The following is a 22,992-nucleotide window of genomic DNA, read 5'->3' on the forward strand; positions in this document are numbered from 1 at the left end:
CAACATACTCAGGGACGTGCGATCATGGTGGGCAGGTGAGGCAGAGTGAAGAGTGAAGAGTAAAAAAAAAACAAAAAACAAAACCCTGAATAGACCCTAATAGTGTTTTAATGAAATCATATTCGATTTAACAGTTCTATTTTCATTCATATCTACACTAATATGAAATACTCTGATGTGAGAATCTATCAAAATTGAGGATGAATAGTAAAGGCGCAATATTTGACCAAGATATCTTTGATGTGCAGGACATCATATTACGGCCTACTGTTGAATTTGAATGTTCTATATGTTAAAATCTTGATGTAGCTGTAATGATACAATGGCAAGGAACATAATACGTGTTACAGATAATATAGACTTCACATGTCATTGAACATTCGTAAGAAATTAGTCCATTTGTATTATCTCGATGGTGCCACTTGGCTGATTACTCCTGATCATTAGTTCCTCTTAACAGTTTAAACAGGTCTGCCGACGAATGTGGCTGCGGGCCCCTTGACAATGGTGAGATCGGATCAGGTGTACATTGACAATAGCATCTTTGTCGAGCGCTCAACCGACCTTGACAACACAACCGAAGGACATCTTCGAGTTAAACTCCCTCAACAATTAATCTGGACGGACAGACACATCGTGAAAAACGTGAGAGTTTATAATTCCGACTCTACCGGTCGTTTTACGGATTAAATTAATTCAATGTTAGATTAAAAGTCTGCAGCGCAGTGCTCCCCGTAAACCACTTGATGGCGCCTCACGACCATTGTTTGAGATCAAATTGAAGCGGGCCTGATTTTCGAAACGGCAGCAGAGCAGACGCGCCAGGCACAGTTCTGGGATGAGTAATCTTCTTGAGGTACTCCGGCCTTCGAGTCCTCCCACGTTTCGAAAACATCCAAGGTAGGTTCAGACTCTTAATTGTCCACAGGTGTGAATGTGAGTGTGTATGCTCGCTTATGTAAATTGAGGGGTTCATTGTTTTTAGTGGATAGCTGTACTTTAGGAACGGCAAAAGAAGAGATGGAATCCTTTGAATGCAGTTTTATTGACAAGAAAAAAAAAAGACGTCAGCACCGCAGCTCATTCAAGAGCACAGCCCCTTCTTCCGGTACTAAAACACTTCCTGTTTGCTTCAGCCAATCAGACGCTCTCAACATAAACATGTTTAAGAAATTATCAAAGAGAATGTAATTTAGGTAACTTGAAAATCAAAGACAATACTGTAATGTTCAAATATAAAATGATAATAATTAACAATTTAACAAAAGCTGACACTTATGTGACTTGTCATTTGGCTGGTAACTGTCTCTGTTGAAAAAGGCTGAAGTTATTTAAAACCTTTTATGCCAAATAATTTTTTAAAATGAAAATAACAAATGGAGTTTAATTAAATGTATGTGTATTTTTATTTTACGAGTGTTTCGATTTTTTATTTAACTAGCCAATTATTGAATTAGATTAACACTGACAGAAAATGATTAAATAACAGCAACTGGTTAGCAGAGTCGTCCCCAACCACCAGTAGCCCGTCAGATGTGATATGCTCAAGCATGACCTAGACCCGAGTGAGGTGAGGAACAAAGAACGGATTGATGGATGGATAACAGGACTTTTCATCATGTAACTCCTTTATGGGCCAGAAGAAAGACTGGTGTGGATCGTACAGTGTATGTGGACTTTAAGCTGCAGTTAGCCCACATCTGGTGTATATATTGGATAACTATTCTTGACTGATGCCTTCGTTCTAGGCATGCCATAAGTTTTTTACCCTCCTTTACCCTCACGCTTATTTTATCCGGTGGGTGCAAATAAATCATATTGTTAGACCGTTAAGCGTGGGAATGTTATTAATGGATAAAGTTGGGTGATCTCACTTATTCTCACTGTGACCCTGTGACCCTAAGAACTCAAAATTGTCTGTAGATGTGAATGATTGTTTGTTCATATATGCCCTGCGACATAGCAAGCAGTCAAGGGTGTACCTCACCTCTTGTCCGATGCAACTGACAGGGCTGATCCCACCCAATGTGGCAACCGAGGTGTTATTTCCTTCCGCATCTTCTTCTATCGGCGATTTGCATTTGCTTACAAAAGAAATGAAAGAGTTTTGTTTAACATTTGCTTTCATTTGTATGACATTTCATCCATCCGTCCATCCATTATCTGAACCGCTTTACCCTTTAGTTGCAGGCATGCTGGAGCCGATCCCAGTTGACTTTGGGCAGCAGGCAGGGTACACCCTAAACTCGTCGCCAGCCAATTGCACACACAGACAAACGACCATTTGTGCTCACAATCACAATTTAGAGTGTTCAATTAACCTATGTTACATGTTTCTGGAATGTGGGAGGAAACCGGAGAACCCAGAGAAAACTTATCCAGGCACAGGGAGAGTCTTACGCACCACGTGCACACCACGCGCTGAAGCCGATCTGTCGGCCTCCGTGACTTCCTTCCACTTCGTCATGCAGGCACACAACCACATCGTTTCACATTAGTTGCATGCTGCCAGAGTATTTTTAGCGCGGCAGACGGCGACTTGAGATTCCTCCTGCCGTCTCCTGCCTTTAGGCGGTCTGACTCCTGACACCAGTAAAAACAATTCAGCCTATTTTCCCCGCTTCCTCCCTTGAAGTAGAACAGTTGCAGTGATTGTAAGGCGCGCTAGCGTGACCTACAGGAGCGTGACATGGTGTCATACGCCTGAGCCCGAGGTGCGCGCTGACCCTTGACTTACCCTCTCTGCCTCGCAGGACCGGGAAGCTTCACAAGTTGGCTGAAACGACAAGATAAAACTATTTAATTCATCTCTGCCTCACACTTATACTACACCCCTGCTTGCAGCGGAGCTGGAAACGATGCAAGATGACTTTAGGTGAGAAACTGTCTATACCTTGGATTGGTCACATAGACAAGCAACCATTTACACTCACACCCAGGGCCCAATTTTTGTGCCCAGCGAAAGTCTAGCGCAAAGTGCAGTCTAACTGTGCGCATGGGTGGAGTTCTCTTTCTGTTGTTATTTTCGTAGATGGGCGCAGTTATAAATGAACACAGCCAATTCACTTCCTTGCCAGTGAAAGCAGATTCATAATTCGTAACTCTTCCATGGCCCAGGGGGGTGTTTTAATAAATATAAGAAAGCTGATGATAATAAAAATTGGTTCAATTAACCGATTTCTGGAATGATTCAGAGGGTTAGATGCACACTGAAGTGATATTTATGTTTGAAATAAAGTGACATCCACCATGACCTCAGTCATATTTTGACAAAAAATATTGTACTTAAAAGATCTTCTCATGATGCTTGGCCACTTCTGCTAAAATCTTCTACAGCCTTCGTTAAACAGCTCATCCAATTCTACCGATGGAATGAAATTATTGATAAATATAATGTACCGGTAATCAGTATTTGTCTCCAATTTTTGCGTTTTCTGAGAAAATGACTTGAGCCATTGTTTTAGGAAGGTCACAAAGTGTGATCAGTGCGTATAACTTGATGGTGCCTATGCAGATGTCAATGCATGTATTTCTAATTTGGCGATAAACACTTGAACATGATTACAAATTTATTTCACCTCTAAAAGAGTTTCTAAACATACATTGATTCCTTCTGAGAGACTTGTTGGAAAATTAAAGGTAATATTGCAAAATGTTCGTTTTCTTTATGATTCCGCTACTTTCAAACCCGACGGATAGATTCCATCAAATTATAACGAGCTCAAGTTGTTGATGAAAAATGAAAATGTACTTTCAATTTGGGTAAATTATAGTTTGGTTAGTGTCTTCAATTTTGTGTTTCACTAACTTTGCTACACCCATTTTTGTAAACTGACTTAAAGACCAATTCCTATTGACACTAACATTCAGTAAGTTGTACTTTTTTTTGACCAAGGTATGTTGACATGAAACTTTCTTCCTTGAAAATGCCATTCTTCTATGCAGACGTACTCCTGTTTACTCTGGGTTAAACATACGGTGAGCCATGAGACACATCATTCTTCTCTTAGTGGACTTGACGGGTTAATAAGTTATCTCAAAACAAAGGAGTGACAATTCCTCCGCCGCAAACTGAAGGCTTCCTTCCTTGGGCCTGGGTCACCCGGGTTATCAGGGACAATGGCGATCAATAGGAAGTGCTCTGGCCAATCACGTTGCGGCTCTGTCATTCACCTTTTCACACACGTACACTTACACATGCACACACATATACGCGTGCGCACGGCCCCAGTGCCCACACATTGAAATGGCAAAATGAAAATAATCTGCACTTGTATTTTGAATTGCAGCAAACATTATTCTGGTATCTTCACACATGTGGACAAGACAAACTCACCCAAGCTATTAAGAAGCAGTGCTCAGCTTTGAAATTTGCCAGAGAGGTAATAAAAATAATGTATTATTGCGGCACCCACAAGCGTAGGAATATACACTCCATCATTCTGAGACATGTATTTATTTAGTTCTTCTAAAAGAAAAAACATTTTTCATCCAATCTCTGAATGGATGTGCTGGTACACTTAATTTCTTGAGCTTTTAGTGGTTGTCCAACCGACTAGAAAAGTACACGGAAACAACACGATTTTGTCATGCCACATTCGTGTTTGCCTGGGGTTTATTGGATCTGCAATGAGATCATTTCCCAGATATGACCCACTCTGCCTTAACTTTGTCACAAACGGTCTGTTAACGCTGAGAGTTCAGTGTCTGTTCAATGGTTGCCTTCCTGTGCTGTGCCCTGGTTGCCCTCTTGATGTGACTCAGCCATTTGGTGGGTGAAGGCGTCGTCTGTATCATCGCTGGCCAGAATGACTGTACGAGGGCGCAGGCATCTCTGTGAACCCAAAAGACAACCATTGTTTAACTCATTTGCAAGGCTTGAAATAAGGGATTTTGCATTGGGGTTTTGCATGGCAAACGTTAGCATTTTGCACCTCATCAAAACATGTTGAATAACAAAACAGAGAATCAACTGCCAAGACAGTCCTAAAAAACTTCGCTGGGCTGGATACGCACCTGTTACATTTCCTATGTGTGGGAAGTAGGCGGGCCAGGCAAGCTTTAAATTTGAAGCGGTTTATACCACGCCAGCTATCTAGCAATGAGCTTTAGCTAGCTACCGCTACAGTGAAACACGGACTCGCTCCCAAGTAATTGCTTCTGCAATGCTAAGCTACACTTCTGCCAAGTATTGTCCTCATGAAAGGGATGACGAGGAAAGACGGAGAAACCATGCTAATTGCTAACCTAAGATTGAGTACACTTCTCACAGAAGTCTGTCTTAAAAAGTGTTAAAGAGGAGCGCATCGGGAGCAAAATAGCAGGCAAAATATTATGTGTCTGGACTCTGAAAAGAAAATCATACTAGCTAAACTGATTCGGAAATGAAATAAATTCAGTTTATGTCAGCAAGGCGCAACAGACTATTGTATAAGGTTTAAAGTACATAAATATATTCTGAAATATTCATAACATAATGTTATTTGTTTTTGCAATAGAGTCCTGAATTTGAATTGTGACTTTAGAAGTCTGCACATGAAATGTTCTCTTACTTAGTTAGATCTTCCAAATGTTCAATTGAGCTTTGCTTTGAGACTAGAAAATTTGGAGCTACACACAATGTGAATTGCTGCAATAAAATTGTTGATTAGCTATATAAAAACAAACAAACAAACAAAAAAACCCCCAACTGTTCATTTTTTAGATTTTCATATTTTTATTTTTTAACAAAATCCCTGATTCAGGTGGCTGGGATTAAAATTTTGCTCCACAAAATTAGAAAACTACTTTTCAAATGAAGTCAGTGATTTGCGCCGAAAAGAAAGAAAGACAAATTTCGAGCTTTGCCTTTGTGGCTCATTGTGGAACACCCGCCGTGTCTCTCTCTAAAATACTCACTGCAGTGGTTTATCAAGAACAGACAATAGTCGTTCAATGGTGAGGTAAACGGCAGATTAGTTGATTGTGGTGCCACATTTGTTAATGACATTTCACTATCGGGCTGAATGGGACTTTCTTGTGCTGACACAGATGGGTTTAACTCCTTTTCCGTGGAGGTCCAGAAACACTGAAAGGAAACTAAATTAACACGACCACGCAGTCAGTGCGGGCCCACTGTGAGTGTGGAAGAATTTGCACGGACGCCAAAGCATTCATGCAACAATACGGTCGCTCTCTGATGAGTGGTCGTCTAGCTCTCGGGGGAGTGCAGCACTCCAGGAAAGAGACTCTTCACTTGTGTGATGCTACAGGCCAAATAGAGAGTGAAGAGAATAGAGGCAAGTTGGAGCTTATTTACTTGTTGGTTGCCATAACACAAAGGCTGTTAAGTAGCCTTGCTTGATGTGTTCACGCTTGCTTAATGAGGCACAACAAAATGCAAACGGTCAGAGGTCGTCATTACCGATGTCGTCACTGCCCCAAACCTCTCGGGGCTCCGACCTTTTCACTTAGAAAAATAATCAGCCCTTGTATCGAGGCTGTTCGTGAGAATGGGCAGAATGAGTATAGTCAGGCAGTGCAGTGCATGCCAGTGCTGTTCTTTGCATTTTGCTACATATAGATTGATTGATTGATTGATTTATTTTAAAAAATTCGGTTAGCTTAAAAAAAAAAAAGACAGAATTGCACAGGAAAATGAAGCCAAAACATGGGATGAAGCTGCAACGTATGAAGCCAATGCCTTTATTTTACAAAACCAAAATACTTCAACAAAATCATCAATCACAATACATAACAAAAACAAAAATCAAAAGTCAAGCCCAAAAATATTACAATTTTTAACCCTTTCTTTTATGCTTGGTTCATGTATTTATTCAGTATTTTTATTCGGTTTAAACATTCTTTTAAAACATTGTACCTTACATGTTGCACCAGTAAAAAAAAGCTTTCATGAAGAAGGCAAAAAACATATAGAAGTTAATCCCAAGTATACATTTATTCAGGAAGTTTCATTTTGGGGGGAACATTTATTTTTCAAAAACTGAGACCAAGAACAGTAGAGCTCAGACTGGCTCTCAAAATCTCCATTCCGTAATCGTGTTGACAGCAGCGAACCATTTCCAGTTGGATTCCAAACTGCAGCTTTTAACCACCTGCTTGAGAATGTGGGTGGCGAAATTGCATCATTCTAGTTACTAGTACCATTAAAAAAAAAAAACAAAAACTTTTTTGTAATTAGAAGCGGAAATTTGCAATCCAACTTGAACTGATTCGCTGCCATTAACACCATTAGCGGTGTGTTTGGAAATATGCTCCAAGTGTGCATTGCTTCATTCAGACTGTTCGGAAACTCAGGGCGTTGTTCAAATGTGCCTTACGATAAATCAGAGTGCCTTAAAAAAAGGAGTGCCGGTGCTCTACACGCTCTAACTGGGGACACGGTGCAGCCAGTGCGTCAGGCATTACAGATGGAAAGAGTTCAACACGAGGTCCTGATTGTTTTTTTGAACATAGGTTGCGTTTGGAAATTAATGCAAGGGGAGCACACTCTGCCTCTCCGAACACAGACACACACACACACACACACACACACACACACACACACACACACACACACACACACACACACACACACACACACACACACACACACACACACAGAATGGTGTTTGGGCATCAGATTGAATTTCCGAACACACCCTAGGGATTTTGGTTGCCAATATATACAATTTGCCCCTGAGTATAGGTTGCAAGACGAGCCAAAGTATGAATAAAACTGCAATTTATTGTGGAAAATGTACCAGGAGAGATGCCTGGCAAACGCAACAGGAAAAACTACAATACATGTGGGGGAGCCATGTTGTTTTTGTTGATTTCAGTAAAGAGGTAGCATCACTCATTGCCTTTTGACTTCTTTTGCAGATGTTAGGTTCACTTTGGTGCAAATTTCAGCAATGACAATGTAAAAGAGGAGCACCACGTACTGTATTTCATACAGAGATATTTTTTTATGTAATTAGCACTCGTGAAAAGTGCAAGCGATTGTGCTATTTGGACTCTATGGAAAGTGCAGCATGTCGTGTTTGAATGTGAATGTTTGTCTGAATCTTTGTTTCGGTGTATCCTGTGATTGGTCGGCGTCCATTCCGGTGTGTGCCTGCCTTTCACCCCACGGCAGCTGGGATATGTTGTTAATAACATTTCCCTTCTCTCTAATAAAAGAACATTTTGATCACCATGGCGACTTCAAATATTATAACTGATGAAACTGGGACATCAGGGCCATCCCAGACCCTATATTGAGTAAATAATTTAAATGAGGCAGCACAGAGTATGGAATGCTTGGAAAGTCGACCCCCTTCTCAAAGCATGAGAAAATGCCAGATTGTATTGAGAACCTCCATCCTTCTCCACAGCTCTCCCAGATCTCCTGCTGTGCTCTAATATAACTTGAGAAGAGGGCACAGAGGCCAGCGCCATCGGTGAGTACATTATAGTAGAAGCTGTCGCATGGCCGTGCAATATTACTAAATACTAGCTGCCACTTTGGGGGTTGCTGAGGAGAAATGCTCGCTTTTGGTAGGTGGGGAGTCAGGATTTCACAGTGGGTTTTGTTTGATTAAAAGGGTACCAGCACAGTGGTGAGCGCTGGTACCCAACTGCTTGCATAACAGCAACATATATTACAATGATCAGTTAGGGGCCGGAGCAAGTTCCCACAACTAACACAAAATGAAGTGGGGAGCATGCGGCGAGAGAGATTTAAATGCCGGAGGTCTTTTTAATATTATCTCTCCTTGAAAAGTGCAGCTCTCATACTGACTGGCCACATCGTTATGAGGCACACCTCTAATGAGATCCAATGGTAAAACTAGAGCAAATATTCTACCTTTGTTTGATACAACTTGCATTGGATCACATTTACGTTTTGCATTGTGTTGTAGCTGGTCAGTGTGTACACTTAAATGTGGAAGAATATATGAAGGACTGTGTGGATAACGTGAAAAATGAACAATGAAAGACTTTACATTTCAGTTTTTATTTTGAATGAGGTGAATAGCAGTTCCAGTAACCTGTAAAGTAAATCCCTTAAATTGCCGACTTTCATGATACTAGCTACATTTTGTCATACAGCTTGTGTAAAAGTGTGTGTTTGTGTGTGTGTGTGTGCGCGTGTGTGTGTGTGTGTGTGTGTGTGTGTGTGCGTGCTTGAGTGTGTGTTTGTGTGGTAACAATAAAGATAACAACACATCCCAATACGTTTTTTTGAAGGTCCACAAAACTAACTGTAAGAGATGAGGAAAAAAATCCATTATCAATGATTCTGTTGTCATGTATTTATTTATTTATTTATTGATCATTTTGTTTTTCCACTGTTCTCCCGTTGTACCATAGCAATAATTTTGCTATTCACTTCTAATGAACAAAACCGAATACAGTATTGTTAATGTGATGAATACTGACAGAAGACTGGAATATTGACATTTCATCTTACTATATGACATACTGAAATATAAGGCTAGTCAAATTCTCTTCTGGATCATACCCTTCGGTTATGCATTTGAATTTAAGCACATAAAATTTTCAGGAGATGACATGAGAGTCAGAATTCCTATCTATTCTTCCTGTAATGAGTTTCTGCCAACCATATGACTTATTTGTATTGTTTTTTTTTGACATTTAAATTGTGCTGATGAGCGTTCATAATGCATGTTTAAAACATCCTAAAACGATAATTTCTAACATATGTACAGTAATTCCCAAGTTCGGCATACTAAAAGTGATTCCTAACCAGTGTGCAGTGGTAGCGCCATAAGAGCATTATTGACCACTGTTTTGGTCAAGTTACACTCACAGGGCAGTGACCTCTGCTCTCACTTGGCCCCCACCAATCCTGCTTCCTCCCAATCTCACCTTGGGCCAGAGTGTTCCGTTTGCTCCTGCTGCTTCACCTTCTCTTTTTGCTCTCCTGCTGGGGACATTGTAAAGAGCCAAGGCACTGCAGAGAGGCTCTCACAGGTGAAAGAGGCCTGAGGACTAGCTCCCCTGCCGGGCTGCGACACGTGCTCGCCGACTGCCATTTCTGTGGGTGGAGAAAGCGTCCTTTTTAACACACAAGCACCTTGAAAGAACAACACAGTCCGCTCAGGAAAGTTTTTTTATGGGGGCCCCTTATTGGTGTTTTTATGTGAAAAACCTCACACAACTCATTTTTAGCTGTCACACAAGCGTAAAAGAATTCAACCACTAATGTATTATTCTAAGATGTTAAAACAATAAAACCCTCTACCTTATGATTACATAAGTGACGAGTATGACGTTTCAAGCCACTTGTTGCCGGGTAGAGTTCGTATAGGTTAAATGGTAAAATAAGGAATGACAGAAACAGGAGGTCAGAAAACCACTTATGAAGTTTAAACCGTTAAAATAAAATACTACTTTCATATCATAAGTGACAAGTACAGAGCAGCTAGCCAGTCCTCAACTATTTAGCTAGCAGGCAATGTTACTGCTCTACATCTTTGTGCCGTAGCTACTCCTCTTTTCATAAACAGACACGGGGAAGTCAAGGCAGTCACTTCTGAAATTTACATCGTTAAAACAGTCAAGCACTCGACCTGCAACAAATGATAAGCAAAGAGGAGCTAGGCAGTCAGTAGCTAGCATAGCGGCTAATGTTAAATGTCTGAATCTTCACTCAATGGTCCTTTCCAAACAGCAAAAAGAGGATGTAACATCCATCAGTTGGGGTAACACAGTTTTGATCCGGAGAATTTTTCACTCACATTCACATTACTTTCTATAGAGAGTGTTTGTAGGCCTCAAACAAAACACACACATGCCTTTTTGAGTGACCAAGTCGAAGTCAGATGACGACAAGAGAGTCACTGCTCCATATTAATTTGAAAATACAGACGTGGAATACAGAAAAAAAATACCATCTGTTAGTGAAGTAAGTTTTAATGCGCAATCACCACTAGATGTCCCGTTGAGCTCTTTAGCTCACCAAATTAGTGCCTAGCCTTGGTAAGCCACAATGCCACAAAGAACTCCCCCAGACATAAACGAGATCCACATAACCGAGTATGAAATATGCTTTTATATTCCTGTCAAGAGCCGAGGCGCGACAGCGGACTGTGGCAAGGCGACATAAGCAAGACTCAGCCACTTCCCGCTGTTTGCAGCTTCAGTGGCGAGCTATTTCAGAGGTTATTGATGTGTGCGCTGACTGGGAGCATTCAAAACAACTACCCTGCTGCAACAGGTTACAAGTCCAACTTGCCACTCATTAGGCTCTAACTGATTGTAATCCGGTCTTTGAGAAGTAGTGGCCCGCTATGTGGTTTTTCTGCACATGTGAGGGCCCCCACCGTCCCTTGTGCTTGTCCACCTCACTCAGCAGCATGGTCGCGAGTCCAAACACAATTGGCTCTCTCAGATGTAATCATTAAAGCGGGCGGGAGAGCATGGGCTCTTTTATACCTCAAGCTTCTGTGGACCAGCTTGAAACCAGACACAGTGGTTACACTGCCTACCCAGTGGGACAGCCCCATCCTGGGCTGGCTATTGTTGGCCTCACCCTTCAACTGGCAACCTGTGGTTCGGTTGCACCAGCTTGATTTGTATGCCAAGGTCTTGCACTAAAGCCGACCAGGCAGGGGTGCTGGGTCAATATTGGTTTTGAGTGCTTGAGGAAAAATGTCAAATTGTTAAATTCTATTGATGTCCTCCCACTGGCATTTGTTTCTGCAAAGGGGAAAAAAAGACTAGTGGGCCATTAGTGTAAACAGGGCTTTGTCTTAAGGCTCAGCTTCCAGCAGGCAACTAAGACTGCACAGACCACAGAGAGGTCTGATCCGACTTCAGAATGGCCAAACAGTGGAGGTAAGAGGCAAATATTAAGCTAAGAAATATGGTAAAAATTGCAAATAACGATAAAAACTTGTAAATGAATTCCATATGGTTACCTGCGTGCCAATGTATTTATTTGTTTATTTATTTATACCAATTACCATGTGACCTATGTGTCCTTCTTTCCCATGCCATTTCGTAGATGTGTATGATGTCTCCTCAGGGTTTCCCCCAGAAAACTTGCGAAACCTGGGGCTTGAGAAGCCCGCTGGCTTCATAAAATATATTTCATTTTCGTAATGTAATTTATAATATTTACATCCATTGATAGGCCTGTCATGAGAGCACATTTTTTCAGAACGATATATTTACCAGAAACTATCACATGAAAGGTTTATTTTATGTACTGGTTGTATTGGTGCGCCCAACTCTCTTTCTAGGTCTCACCAGCATGAAAGTTAGATGCAACCTTTTTTTTTTTTTTTATTGTACTGGTTGTATTGGTGCACCCAACTCTCTTTCTCGGTCTCACCAGCATGAAAGTTAGGTGCAACCATTTTTTTTTTTTTTTACCACATCACATTTCTAGAGCTGCTAACCGATAGAAATTTATGAACAAATTATTTAAATTTTCCTGTTTTTAAAATTTTTTCAGAAACATTACAGCAGAAGTACAGGCGGGAGCATTTTCTTGATATGTAGCTAACCGATAAAAATGTATGAACAAATTATCTCAATTTTCCTGTTTTTAAAATTATTTCAAAAACATTACCGCAGAAGTACAGGCGGGAGCATTTTCTTGATATGTATTTAATAATAAAGCTTCAAAGAATAAAGTTATTTCCTCAGCAGTGGCATTTCAACAATCCACACATGCACACATGGCAGGACCCCAAACATTTTAGTGCTACTGGCCATTTTCATGTGAAGATGTTTTCAAGAACCAAACTAAAAACAAAATGATTAAAAATATCATGCAGATCACCAGATTTGTTCGTGGCGTTGGAGGTAGAGTGGCTCGACAGTTTGAGTGGTTTGCATTTACCTGAGCCTAACCACAGCCCGTCTCGACAGCCCCACTTTAGTTTATGCTCACTTGCGGCGCCTGACAACCATCCCTGGACGTCCCGCTGGTTGCAAGTGCAGCATTACTCAATTCTTGCAACTTTTCTTGCAACGCACACATACACACACACACACGCACACACATTTCTGAAATGGTTACGCCGCTGCATATAATGACATTTACATTTGCAAATCAAGTCACTCCAGTCTGTCTTGTGGTAAAGAGAGAGAAAAACAAGCTGTTTTATAGAGGTTTACCCTTCTTCCCTTTGCTTTCCGCACTCTTCTGTCTGTTTCAGCCTTCCAGGAATATATGATCCTTTCTAAAATGGCCCCAATGAACACAAAGCCATAAAGCAATTCTCTGTTTTTACACCACTCCATGCTCTCTCCTCCAGTTCTCCCTACTTTCTCACTCCCTTTTCACCTACCAAACTTTATTAGGTGGAAGGCTGTTGTGCTATCGCAACATGTCATTTCCTTCATTGGCAGACAGGGAGGGAACATGGTAAGAGCATGTAAAAGGCACATAAAGGCCCGTAAAGCTTTTAATGAAAAAAAAATTATTGAAATGAAATTGCAAGCGAGATTAATGTTACCATACTCGATTGTTAAATCAGTTATTAAATCTTAAATAATTGAATGTTCTTAAGCTCTCAGTGTGTTTTGTTGTATCACTGCCAATTGATTACTAAGCACGCAAGGGCACCTGCACAAAGCAAATGTGTAAGTCACACATTGTTGCAAGGTGACACACAGATATTGCTAATGTTGTTGTCGTATTTAACCAGCGACAGTAATCCTCTCTACTATGGACCCTTTTGTCAACGAAAGCAAAGGAAAGACTCAATCAAGTATTACGAGGTGCAAAATTGTGCAAATAAATGCAAATAACATTGCCGATAATAAAAATATTTTATCCTTTCAGGATCGTGATGTCATGTTGACAGGGTGCCCAATAGTAAATGCATCTCGGGAGGATGGAAAGCCCCATCTGATGCAAAGAGGGAACCTTCTGCCACCACTATGCATGTGTATTCTATGTTAGCTCAAGAAACATCACAGCTATAAAAAACGATGCACGAGATCGCATGAGTACAGCCTCCAAATGTGTCATTCATTGCCAACGCACTCCTCCTTCGGTAGCGTTGACTTTGCACAAACATATTTGCACGTTGTGAACTGCTGACTCTGCAACGAGAGGCTGAGCAAACAACTCTTTGTGCCTGCTGTAAGGATAAGAACAAACAGAGCGAAAAAGCGCAATGAAAAGCACGGTGACATTGGTTAAGTATCACACCTGGCAAGGAGAAATACATCATATTTGTCTCCGGGCTTACTGCTGCCAGGGATACAGTGTTTACAACATTCCAGTGAGAGGAAGTTGCAAAAAATAGCTCACACATGAAGATCAGTTGCTGCTTCAGGGAATTACTTGCTAATAAAAGACCTTCTTGCTTGGCGAGAATAACTTAGCGGTTGCTTGCTGTGGCTTTACTTCCCGCGCTTCCTCCATTGATTGGAGACTTCCATAGCCAAGCAGAATGCGGGATGAAGATGTATTGAGGTTTCTTCAACCACATTTGACACTTCTCTGTGATTAATCTTCCAGAGTGGATCACCGAATTGCACTTTACTTTGGAGTCAGACAATCCTCCATTAAGCGTCTCCAGTTGGTCCAGAATGCTGCTGCTCGCCTCTTGGCTGTTACTCGTAAGAGGGAGCACATACCTCCTGCTCTGGCATCCCTTCTCTGGCTTCCTATACATTTTAGAGTTCTTTTTAAGATCCTCTTCTTTGTTTTCAAATCTGTTAAATAGTCTCGCTCCACCTTACCTCTCTGAGCCCCTCCGCCCCTACAAACCTGACCGGTGCCTCAGATCTGCAGACCAGACATTATTAGACGTATCAAGAACTAAGTGGAGGCTCAGAGGTGATCGAGCTTTTTCCGTTGCTGTTCTCTCTCTTTGGAATGACCTCCCACTTTTCTTTAAAACTCGTCTAAAAAATAATTTCTATTCTTTGGCTTTTACTTTGACTATTTTTGGGACTAACATCCACCGCCATAGCGTTTGCGACGCAACAGGGAGAATGCAGACATCAACAAGAAATGATGAACAAATATTTATGACACACAGGTACCCGCTGGCCTCTACTTGTGAATTGTGAATGTTTGGTGGTGGTCGGAAGGGGCTGTTGGCGCACAGTGGCAGCGACGCTTCTGTCAGAATGTAGTTTGCCACCACTAGAGTGTGAATGTGTGAGGACATGTATAATATATCCTTTGTGGAGTGTTTTGCGTGTGTCCAGAAAAGCGTTTTAGAAATCTGATGCATCATTACTGGTAAATGGACTGCTAATGTTTCATATTTATTGGTCAATGCTCTTTCGCTGTAGATTTGATTTAGCACGGATGTGTTGTTTTTGTGTATGCGCTTATGTATAGAGTGTGTCATGTGACTGGCATATTTTGATCAAAATTTGACAGGGCATATTAGAATTTTATTCACATTGGGAAGAGGCAAAATTTTCTGCATTTTTTTTCTGACCCATTTCCAGATTGGTCATGTGGGAAAATCCAGTCTCAAGACAAATTTGACTGCAACGTGATCTAAATAAAAATGGAATCTTTGTTCTGCACACAAACATTGGTTGGTAGGCAAAGAATTCAGAGCCTTCAAGTTTCCCCAGCCGAATACAATTACACATTTATCACAATTGGGGGTTTATTTATTTATTTTTTTAATGGAAACCAAGCACAAGTCTTTTACTGATTCAGGTTATTTGTATTCATTATGCAAAAAAGGAATCCTGGAATCCCCAAAATAAAATCAAGGGAGATTCTTCTTTAACACAGTTTTCATCTTCAACCAGCAAAATGACATTTTGAGAGCACAACACTATAGAGGACATAAAACAAAGTGTTTGCCAAGGAAACTGCAGGCCGTGTATTGTCATCTGGAGTTTTGGTTTATAGACATCATTGAAGATGTCAACAAAGACATGTCCTGGCAGATGACAATGGCTGAAGTAGGAGGAAGAGCGAGGGGCATACAGTGTTAAATGAAGTCCGATGTCATCCTTTTAGTTGTTTTTATTGAGCAGTCAAGTGGATGTGCAGCTCAGCGGGGGCTTCAGTTTAAAGAAGAGGGAATGCTCTTTCACACTCAGGGGTTAATCAGGCCTGTACATTCGAATGCGCTTACTTCTACTACTTGTATTTACATAGCTACATCTGATGTTTTCCTTTAGGAGAGTGTTATGTAATAATTTAGGCTCAGGAAAACTATGCACACAAGTTCTTTAACTTGCCAAGTCCACAAAACCAAGGCCGGAGATTTGACACCAGAACCTTTGACCGGGAGCAGGCGTGCTATCTGCATGCATACAATAATGTTTTGTTGGATAAATCGAGGGAAAAAGCTGTTCCCGTATTTTCCGCACTATAAGGTGCACCTAAAAGCTTTTAAGTTTCCCAAAAGCCGACAGTGTGCCCTATAATCCGATGCGCCTTATAAATGGTGTTACAGTCTCTTTACATTCCCTATTGAGTTCTTTCCCCCTTTAGTGTTCCTATGGTATCTAGTGGTGATTATTCGCAGGGACCAATTGGAACCTAAAAGGGTTCTGCCCGACACTAATCGATATGTGCATTCGCCAACACACACTTCGCCAACAGACAACTACTTTGTGGGCTCTGCGCAGCCATCATGAAACGAAGATAATATTAAAAGCATAGTTAACTACTGACTAGACGAAGGAAGAAGGAGACAAGCAAGACTTCTAAGGATATTGAGCCCTTTGTGGGTGTGAGCCCACGAGGTTTGTGTACCTTTTTGTTGAACCAATTGTCTTCGCAACTTTTGTCTTTCATTTATTGTTTTGGAATGCCATTTTAGCTTGATTGTAGCTTCTATTCTATGCGCCTTATAATGCGGTGCACCCTATATATGAAAAATGTTTTAAAATAGTCCTTTCATTGACCGTGCGCCTTATCATCTGAAGTGCTATATAGTGCAGAAAATACGGTAAAAACAAAGAGCTAAATTGATGTTTGATTGACTGAAATAGACCTTTCACATTCCATATTTTGGAACTGATCACACACTACGCACGCATCAGAAAAACAAACGAAAAAAACAAAAGTTCCAATGATGCTTCTCCTTGTCAACGCAACACATGGACGGGTGGGCTGAATTCTGCATCCTTTCTCCTCTTCACGTTTAGTGGTCACATATTGGATCTTCGTTTTACTGTTTCCTCCTCTTCAGCCAAATACAAGAGACACAAGGGGCTTTGTTGCTTTTCACATAACTTTGTTGTGCGACACTTCCAATACGATTATCTTGTGCAAATGAGGTTGCATGGCATGTATAAATTGACAGATTACCATGTCTGAGAAGTTTTGGTGCTTCCTCCCACGACAACCCTCACCCTACAATGCTCTAAACTTCAGGGTCATAATCCGGTGAGTTAAGCAATACAATACATCTATTGCCGACGCTGACACATCTAACAAATAAACGGTGGGCCAATTCAAATGCAAAGAAAAGAAGGGGAGAAATGAACCAAAACATGCAGGTATGAAGAGACAGATTTATTCTTCATGACTACAGGCGGGTGTTGGTTTGTAATTATCAGTAATGCACATCACTGCACAAGCTTGCTGCATTGCTGAAGAAGTAAAACACAATAACATGACCGTATTTCGGGTTATTCCGTGCACATGTGACTCCGATGTTTCCAGTCATCTGACAGCTAATCAGCCGAGGCATCAATAAGCAACTGTTCTTTGAATGATGCAGATCACGGTTGATCATCTGACGCAAGTTGATTTCCAGTCTCCATGCTCAATGACCATGCCACCAATGATTGATTACAGACCTTAAAGATCCCAATAAGGGCAACAAAGTGGATTTGTTTTTGTTACGACCGACTGCTAAGTCATGAGCCAAACTAACAAATACAATCAACTTAAAAATAGTTCAAATAGTGTAACTGTCAAAATAATGTGACTTAAGTATCCATGTCCAATTTGACAGAGCAAACAAAGTTGACTTTTGCAACAAAGCATCTGCCAATATGTGCAAAACTGCATTGTGCAAAGATGCTGAATGTAACATTCGGAAGTCATTAATGAAACCTTTTCTGTATGGACTCAAATGTACTGAAGGAGGCACTGTTGCACACGTTGGGGTCATGCAAAAAAAAAAAATCAAAATGGTGCATATCTATATAAAACAAAGCTGGTTAAAAAAAAAATCTCAGTCGTGACCACTGAAATATGATTAAGGGTCGGAAATAGAGAATGAACTGGAAAAATAGCTCACAGTGCTTATTTTCGCACACAATGAAGAACGTGATCCTCTAATCCACTGCCACAGGTGCACAAATACCTGTGTAAGCAGAGTTAATACAGATAAAGACTCTTGGAAGAAGAAAAGAGAGCAGGGCGAAAAATGTTCCCACACTTGTCTGTTTTGTTTCTTCCGGGCAAAATGCAAAGCGGCAAGCCAGCCGTGAATGACGTGTGCTTCTCTGTGTACGTGTGAGACAGACTCGTGAAACTCACCTGCTGGTAACACTCTTTTGTTTCACCCTCATTCAGAAAGCGGCCGGTGTGGCGAGTCCCTCCCTGAGGTGGCAGTTTCTCCCAGGTAGGAGAGATCAGACGTGGGAGGAGATTTCTCACCATGCTCTCTAACCGTTCTCACCGCACTTGATTAGTGGAACGTTGCGTCATCATGGCTGAAATGCGACTCTGCTGCAGTGGTCCAGGCAGGTGGACTAGGCCACAGGTCCTGGGGAGGTGGTCTGGACTCTAGGATTAGTGCGGGGTTGATGTGAAAGTTTCACTTCGCTTTGTCACACCTGCAGAAGCATAAGTTGTTTCACATGAAATGTGCGTCTCTGAACATTTTTGTTACCGTTTAGCAGCTGCTCCACAAACTTGACCGCAGGATAGGGAGTGTGATGTGGTTTTGGGAGTTGGATGCATGAAACGCCAGACTGATTGCTGCTTTAGCTCGGTGCCGGATGCACAGCTTCTTAGTAGCGGCTAAATGGCGAATGATGAGTCGGCAGCCTTATCATAATTTTTACATCATCACTACTTCACAAGTAGCTTCCAATGTGGAGTGAAAAAAAAAATTGACTTGCAAATACAGTATGTTCAAATGAACCCACAAGTACGTTCAAGCGTACTTACTTGCAAGTACATATGGCGAAATGCTGTTAGCATAGCATTTTTCCCATAATGCCACAGGGTATTGACTTGCACATGTGCGAGTAAAAAAAAATATCATTTATTTATTTATTTATTTATTAACATTTGGCCTACATTTTACCAATGTGTTCAAAAATTAACTAAGTAAAGTTTGTGCATTTGTAATTTTATGGTTTTATGTTTGCAGTTCATGATTCACTGTCTGCATTTTCCCCCCATAAAACCATAATGTTTTGTTTTGTTATTTTTTCTGGCACCCGGTGAATGTCCTTCGGTGGTTTATGGTAGCACAAGCACAAAGTTGGTCTGTGGGCTTTGTCTCGACTAAATGAAAGGAGCACACCTTCAATGTTTTGTTTCATTCAAATTGAAATTTTCAACCAAAACCTTTTGTGTTGCTCTAAATTGTCACTAGGAGTGATTGTGAGCATGGATGGGGGTTCGTTTATGTGTGCCCCGCGATTGGCCGGCAACCAGTCTAGGGTGTACTCCATCTACTCCCCGAAGACGGCTGGAATAGGCTCCAGCACACTCGCGGCCCTTTTGAGGATAAGCGGATTCGAAAATGGATGGATTGGATGGATAGATCGAATGGATGTACTAATCTGGGTTCCATGTTCAAAATCTCATTGAATAACTGCAGAAATGCAGACTGAGAGAACTTGAGGCAGCCTCCTTAACCTGTGACTGTTTTATCAAATTTGTATGTCATTTGAAATTTGGTTGAAACAAATTTTTTTGCTGCCTCTTTCCAGGGACTCCCTTGAAAAAGGTTATTTTTATTTCAAAGGGACACTCCTGGTTAAATAACAAAAACAACAAAAAAAATCATTGCTGTTGTCACTTGTAACGTTCCGGAATTATTCAGATAGGCATGGATCTCACAACTGTAGACAAAGATAAGATGATGGTACAAAAACGGTTGATTCACAAACGCATGCCCGACAAAGCTGGTCAAACAAACCAGGAGAAAATGAGAAGAACCAAAAGCGATTGCAAGGAAACTACAAACGGAAACAAGTTGTTTCAATAGGACAAGAGAACCAAATGGCGACAGATACAAACCGAGTTTACAAAATAATATGGCTACTTGTAAGAAAACAGAGAACAACAAACGAGGCAAGAGAGAAACAGAGCGAAATCTGGGAATGTCGAAAAGAATTGCACATGAACAATGGCTTGAGCAAGGCAAATTATCCGACGGTCGGTTTTTGGCTTGAAAGTCCTTAAATAGTCCGTTGATCATGATGGGTAATTGGTGCGCAGCTGGAAAGACCGGAACATCTCTCCAACCGGCTGGAGACTCACAGAAACGGAATCATGACAGTAGCCACAGACTCAAATTGTTGTGGTTGTCAGTACAACTTCCAACAAGTTCCCACGATGCGCGAGACATTTTGAAATGCCACTTGTGACCGTTTAGAAAAAGAAGTTCAAATGAACTGCTCCGGGAACCGAAAAGCCTCTGTAACAAATGGCTCACTGCTACTTTGAGTATCTTCCAGGAAGTCACACAATAATTGTTTCTTCTTCAGATCCCTCAGCAATAACAAAGATACATTTCATCCCAACTTTTACCTTATAAATTTACGAGGTGGATATCATGTGCAAATGTAAAGTGCGTGACATTTTCTGTGCCCATTTATTTATTTTTTCGCTTCTCTCTCAAGCCCACATTCAAATTTTGCTAACTGTCAGGTGTTAGTTTGAATAAGCAAATCCACAAACAATATAGCACGCGGTTTCAAGGAGTCACTCAAATGCACACGATCATGTCCAACAAATGGAACGACTACAGTCGTTGCACCACGTTAGAACTAAACTTTTTTTTTAAGCCCCTAAAAAGGTGCGGGGTTAATTTTAGGTTGGAGGTTCAAGAAGTCAGCCACACATTATCGCTGTCATTATCCCCCGCATTGATAACAAGGTAGACCAAGATATCCGCGCGTCTGTGGCGCACCTGCACACGTGAACTCTTGGGCTGCTTCCCGAAATCGCTCTTATCACGAGACATCACGTCAACATAGTGAGTGGCCGGAGACTGGTTTACAGTCACGTCAGCCATATAATAAGTTAGCGTTTAACCATAAGCATCCATCCCTTTGCTCAATTTCAATGCCGTCGTCTCACATTTCGAGACAGTTCTGTTCAATTGCAAACGTACGTATAGAATTAATCCGATTGCTCCGATGTCATCCATATTCTGCTCGCAAAACTTATTGGTTGCATGGAATCTAGCGTCCATTATAATGCTTCGTTTAAAAAAAAAAATCTCCTTGGCAACAGCCTCTGTTGGGATTTACTTGCAATTGATGAGAGAAGCACACTAAGTTACTTTTTTTTTGACAGCGGCTTACTCAACTGATGCGTATTTAGGACAGGTGAGCTATTAGTATCAGTCAAAATGCTCGTGGCTTCTGAAATATTGGACTTTTTCTGAGAGAAGATGAAAAGCCAGATCATGGACAGATAAGCAGCGATGTAGTAATGATGTCATGGCAGCAGCCATTGCTCAACACATGCAGACTCAACCCAAGAAATAGTGCTTCACTGAGATGGATGAGCTCCAACCTTACTTGAACCTGAGCACTTAGAAGCTCTGAAATACTTTACTGGGCTTTTCTTCTGCAAAAGGGGGAAAGATGAGATCATGGGCCAAAAAAAGCAGTTACGTGACATTGTCTTGGAATGACATCATAGCGCTTAAGCAAGCAACCATTGCTAGTTTGCAAATGTGCTTATAGTTGTCAGTTCATTTTTTTTCCACACGTATGACCATACAAAGTCCATCGCCTGAACCTCCATACATTTTAAAGGCTAAAGATAATAAATACCTGCATGCGAATGACTAATTGGGCGCGTGTGTCTGACAGGCTGCCCTTCCCTGTTAATGTGAGTCAGTCTGCATGCGAGGCAGCCAGCCGGCAGTGTGCCTGATGGCTGGAACCACGTGTGAGTCTGCGTGTGCATGCGTGTGCGTGTGCGTGTATGATTGTGTGTGTGTGCAGCTGCTGACTGGACCTGTCACTATCAGCCCCACACATCTCTGGCACTGTCTGTGTTGATACTCTGCCTGAGGGCGAACGAGTGCGCAGAGGTTGAGGGGAGCAGCAGTTTCCCACGGCTGCTGCTCTCCGCCTCGGCCCTGCCTCTGCATTCCTGGGCTGCCAGCGCTCTGTAAATGTTTGGACAGCCTTGAACAAATAACACACCTTGAAAGGCACGAGCACAGGGCCCTCTCGCACTCTCTGCACACCCCTTCTCTTCATCTGCCTTCTTCAGCTCACATGGCTCACACCCCCTCCACCCACAAAGTCCCTCGCCCCCCGGCCACCCGCCATCCCACTGCCACTCTAACTTTGTCAGCGTCACGCTCTGTTCGTGCCGAGAGCTTGCTCGTACAAACAGGTGCACACCTGTGCATAGAAATACAAAGAGAGTTGGTGCTTCTAAAGCAGAGGTCCCCAACCGCCGGTCCGCGGACCGGTACCGGTCCGCCGGGCATTTGGTACCGGGCCGCACAAAAAGAACTTGCCTTTATTCCGTTTAATTTATTTCGGAAAACGAAAGATGTTTTATTTTGAAAAACTACCGGATTCTCCGTTACATCCGCGTGTGTCACGCTTGACACACGTCAAGCCACGCTTCTCCGTCACGTGACCGATTACTTCAAAACAAAATGCAGGAGCTCGCAAAATGAGTAAAAAAAAAAAGCTGCTGGAGATCGCAAATCACGGCGGCCTTAAAAGTACGTTCGAGACAACTGGATTAAAGTTATGGCTGAATACTCTGAGATCGCCACAATAGCACTGTTGCTATTTCCGACATCCTACCTGAGTGAGGCGGTGGTTTCTGCAGCAACGGTGACGAAAACAAAATTACGAAGTAGACTGGACATAAACCACACA

The 22,992-nt window shown here is 41.7% G+C and overlaps 1 long non-coding RNA gene across 4 annotated transcripts in view; it reads left to right on the forward strand.

Annotated features, from left to right (window-relative positions):
- The first annotated feature begins 582 nt into the window (after positions 1-582).
- The window catches only part of LOC109511674 (uncharacterized), a 48,811-nt gene continuing 26,401 nt past the window's right edge, over positions 583-22,992 (forward strand). For 2 of the 4 annotated variants that reach the window (XR_002167370.1, XR_002167369.1), the window contains exons 1-2: positions 583-900; positions 8,358-8,423. This is a non-coding gene — a long non-coding RNA (uncharacterized LOC109511674). Of the gene's footprint in view, positions 901-2,753; positions 2,876-8,357; positions 8,424-22,992 lie in introns of all 4 variants that reach the window. The other 2 variants (XR_002167371.1, XR_002167372.1) reach the window with 2 other exon arrangements.

Source organism: Hippocampus comes, unplaced genomic scaffold (assembly GCF_001891065.2).
Source record: "Hippocampus comes isolate QL1 unplaced genomic scaffold, H_comes_QL1_v1.1 scaffold1, whole genome shotgun sequence".
In the NCBI taxonomy this organism is placed as follows: domain Eukaryota; kingdom Metazoa; phylum Chordata; class Actinopteri; order Syngnathiformes; family Syngnathidae; genus Hippocampus; species Hippocampus comes.